Source organism: Alosa pseudoharengus, unplaced genomic scaffold (genome assembly GCF_046254945.1).
Source record: "Alosa pseudoharengus isolate Yale_2024_CS ecotype anadromous, Long Island Sound unplaced genomic scaffold, YU_APseudo_1.1 YU_APseudo_1.1_scf_7, whole genome shotgun sequence".
Classification (NCBI taxonomy): Eukaryota; Metazoa; Chordata; class Actinopteri; order Clupeiformes; family Clupeidae; genus Alosa; species Alosa pseudoharengus.
In genome coordinates this window covers 24,504,847-24,509,846 of record NW_027468859.1, presented here as the reverse complement: position 1 = coordinate 24,509,846, position 5,000 = coordinate 24,504,847, and positions in this window count along the sequence as shown.

The window sequence follows — 5,000 nt, the reverse complement described above, 5'->3', positions numbered from 1 at the left end:
TTTGTAATGATGGAAAGTGTCTGGTGATCACCTTTATGTTAGGGTAACTTGTGTTGTGCTCTCACATGAAGAGCTGGCTGTAAGTGTCAAGTGTCAACGCTAACCAGGCTAATAAACAAATCACGAGAACGGTAAAGTCATGTGACTTTTAGTTAGGCTAGTCCGTTTATGAAACGAAAGGAGCCATTTCGTTTCTTTTTTTTAAAGAAAGCAAAATAGTGTGACATTTTCTCAGTTATTAGATTATTACTGTATACACACTGAAAAATATTGAGGCAAACTGTAGACCCTTCCATATACAACCAAACACGGATGTTGAAAGTCTCACCTAAGTGGATTTTTTAAAATCATTATTCTATGTAATTTGCACAGATGCTGTACCGTAGGCCTATATTCAGTTTTATAGCTGATTGTCTTATTTTGTTTACAAGTTACAGATTGAGTCTGTAGATGATGTGGGGTACTTGTTTACTGTACTGTTATTGTTTACATCTTACTTTGCACACTTCAGGCTGTTGCAGCTAGGTCAGGGGAGAGATTTTATCACTAGGTAGTAGGCCCTACAGCCTGAGACATTCACAATAGAAAAATTGCCTTCTGCATTTTTGATTTGCTTTTCCCTCCATTGTACCGAACTCGTACCAAACCATGATGTCTGAACCGAGGTATGAACCGAACCTCTAGTGTGTGTGTGTGTGTGCGCATATTCATGAGCGTGTGTTTGTATGACATTACATCACAACATACCACAACCAAACACAACACAGAATAGCAGAGCTCAGCTCAGCAGTTCTCCCTCTGTGTCATTAAGAAGATCATCGTGGCAAAAATGTGGCCCTCATTCCATCAATTATGTCATTGTAATTCCACAAACCATGGGAAAGAGGAGATTAGAATAGTTTAAGGGCAAAAATCCTCCCATGCTATCAGAGCGCTGAAAAAGCTCCTGGCATTCCGGCCCACCGGCCAATCACGGGAAATCAGCTGGGAATAAGGCCTCATTGTCAGGATCGGAAGGTTCTCTCTCTGAACGGCAGCCAAGTGTATTGGTTTCATAAGGTCTGGAGTGTGTGTGTGTGTGTGTGTGTGTGTGTGTGTGTGTGTGTGTGTGTGTGTGTGTGTGTGTGTGTGTGTGTAAGAGAGAGAGAGAATGTGTGTGTGTGTGTGTGTGTGTGTGTGTGTGTGTGCGAAATTAACAAAACAGTAATGATGGAAAACTTTCTCTCTTCCTCTCTCTCTCTCCCTCTCTCCTCTCTCTCTTCCTCTCTCCTCTCTCTTTTCCTCTTTCTGTCCCATGTTTCTTTCAGTCTCTCTAAGGAGAATGATCCCTCCCTCATTTCTTTCTTCTCCCCATTCCATCTCTTCCTTCATCTGTCAAGTCTTTTTCATCACCCCATCCGTCTCTCTCTCTCTCTCTCTCTCTCACACACACATTGCACAGGGAAAGGCATTGTGTCCAGAAATACCCTCTTGTTTATATTCTAGCGTTTTGTGTCCTGCGCCTCAGTGGCTGTAAATGGAATAGAACCCCCCCCCCCCCCACACACACACACACTACCCACCCCACTACTTAACCCCCCCCCATCGTTGACAACGGCAAACCTTCCCTTGGGCAGCTAGCCTAAGAAATTCTCTCTCTGTCTCTCTCTATCTCTGTCTCTCCCTCTCTCCTCTCTTTCCATCTCTCTCTCTCTTTCCTCTCTCTCTCTCTCTTTCTCTCCCTCTTTCCACTCTCTCCCTCTCTCTCTCCCTAGACTTATTTCCATCTCTCTATTCTCTCCCTCTCTCTCTCTCTCTCTCTATCCCTCTCTCTCCCTCTCCTTCTTTCCATCTCTCCACTCTCTCTCTCTCTCTCTCTCTCTCTCTCTCTCTATCCCTCTCTCTCTCCTTCTCTCCATCTCTCCACTCCCTCTCTGCTTTAGCTACATCTAATGACATTACTAAATAAAGTGCCTTCGGGGGAAGGAGCCATGATTAAGTTTCCTGAGGAGGAACAAATTACATTTCCTCTCTCTCTCTTTTTTCCCCTCTCTGTCATCTGTCTCTACCCCTCAAACTCACCAACACACACACACACACACACACACACACACACACACATACACAAAGACACACACACTCACATAAACACACAGATAGACAGATAGACAGACACACACACACACACAGACACATGCACACCTACACAAAGACACACACACTCACATACACACAGACAGGCAGACAGACGGACACACACACACACACACACCCACACACACACACACACACACCCAGACCCTGCCTGTACAGTATGATGACGGTGCATTGTTTCTGGCGCTGGTGATGTGTGTGTTTATTTTGCTTCGGCGGCGGCGGACTCCCGCGTCTGTCTTGTGATAGCGCCGCTTGGCCAGAGTCCAGACGGGGCCAGCGAGACGCCGACGGACAGTGTGTCACGCCACGGAACATTCTGAGCAGTTCCTGCAGCCATCTGTAGACGTCAGACATGCGCACGCACACACACACACACACACACACACTCTTGTGCAGACACAGATAATCTGCAGAGGGGGCAGAAAACTAGGGTATGGAGAGATTAAGTAACATTCACAAGGTGCCAGCTCCTCTCTGGCTGTTATTAACTGAAAGGGCGTTTCACACCTTATAGAAAAACACACACACATACTGTAAACACACACACAGTCACAGTCATGATGAGATGGGAGGCCATCTTAAACAAACACAGACACACTCACTCATTATCTCGCCTTTTGGTCGGTTGACAAACACACGCACACACAGACACACAGACACACAGACACACACACAGACAAAGTGCACGTCTTAAATGGGAGGCCCTCCTCTATAAGGTGGTGTGTCTATTCTGTGAGTCTCCATCGGTAAATGACCATAACCATCCAGTGTTTCCCATACATTGACTTATTTGTGGCGGCCCACCACAATATCAACATTGACCACCACACAATGATTTTCCAGGTTGTACTAAATTGTGCTTAAATCTGGTTAGCATCATAACCACACTGCGCTAATTTGTTCAAAACTGTTGCATTCAAGTTAATTCTGCAAACCTACCACCACAAATAGAATCCAATTCTGTGGGAAACACTGACCATCCCATGACCATCCCCACCAATCTTACCGTAACCAACTCTACCGGTCATGCCAAAACCCACCAGGCAATACCAACTCTACCGGTCATGCCAGAACCCACCAGGCAGTACCAATTTTACCGTAACCAACTCCACCTGTCATGCCAGAACCCACCAGGCAATACCAATGCAACACCAGGTGTCAGAGATTCCCCTCTTCTCATTACAAGTCAACATAGTATAGAGAATCAACATACGTTTGAAGCCATTATATGAAGGTAAAATAACTTCACTGTGTTGCTTTAAATTGGATTTAACATGTAGGCCATCCTGTGACCTCCGACCCCCGTTCTGCCATCCTGTGACCTCTGACCCCCGTTCTGCCATCCTGTGACCTCCGACCCCCGTTCTGCCATCCTGTGAACTCTGACCCCCATCCTGTGACCTCTGACCCCCGTTCTGCCATCCTGTGAACTCTGACCCCCGTTCTGCCATCCTGTGACCTCCGACCCCCGTTCTGCCATCCTGTGAACTCCGACCCCCATCCTGTGACCTCTGACCCCCGTTCTGCCATCCTGTGAACTCTGACCCCCGTTCTGCCATCCTGTGAACTCTGACCCCCATCCTGTGACCTCTGACCCCTGTTCTTTGGCTCTGGGAGTGAGGGCCAGCTGAAACCCAGAGTCAAAACCCAACAGCGCCCACCAGCATTCATGTTCCAGGGCTGGCACGCACAGGCCCAGTCCAAGGCAGCCTCAGAGTGGGCCCACAGCTATTTGACCTGCTGGCCCTGGCCACGCGATGACAGGAGGGAGCGCGCCCTGCCAAGCCAGCCCAAACCCAACCTCAAGCCCAAACCAGACTCGACCCGACCCAGATTGGCAGAACGTCCTGGCGTCGGCCGGGATCGGAAGCGTCCGCAGTTTTTCCAAGCACGCCGCCCGGCGCTCCGCGATCCAGAAAGGAATTCTCCCGGAAACAAGCCGTCTGTTAAAAAATGCGAGTCTGGCAGCCGGCTCAGGCCACAGCTATTCCACCCAGTGATCTGTGAGGAATCTCCCCAGCATGCACCGAAGCGGCCTGCAGTCACACACACGCCTGCAGTCACACACAACGCTTTAACCAAACTAAAACACACTTTCCAGATCTGCTATACGCTGTAGCCTGGTCACACACACGCTTTAACCAAGCTAACACACACGCTGTAGCCTGCAGTCACACACACGCCTGCAGTCACACACAACGCTTTAACCAAGCTAACACACACACTGTAGCCTGCAGTCACACACACGCCTGCACATATTGCTGTAAGCTGACATATTGAGTAACGAGTAATGAGTAGCCTAATGAGTACATTTTAACTCTAGCCTACCGTAAAACCTTATAGCGGCGTGGGCAAAGGGAATGACTGCTAATGTGTTGAATCTTCACCTAAATAAAGTCAGGGTTTAACAGTCAAAACGTATGTTTATCCATCAAATTTGTTCACAATATGAAAGTGTAGACTGTATACTGTCGAATTATGCGAAAAAAACGTGAAATTCAACATTTTAACACGTACGTTTGTTTATCGTGGATTTTCTCAAAATAGCACCGTGCGCAAAGCGACTGGTTTCGCCTTGCAGGGTCACATATACTGTACACACACATACACACACACACCAGCTATCTTCCCACCTCTATTATTTTGCTTCGCTCCACTAAATGTCATTTCTCTCCTTGTCCTCTGCTCTCTCTCTCTCTCTCTCATACGGGACCCACCCATAAGCCTCCCACTGTTCACCTCATAAAATCACACACACACACACACAAACACACACACTGACACTCACACTCACACACCCAATGCCTGACAGCCTGTCCCGCCTGAGTTATGACCAAGAATGCATGTTCTGTTGCATATAAGGA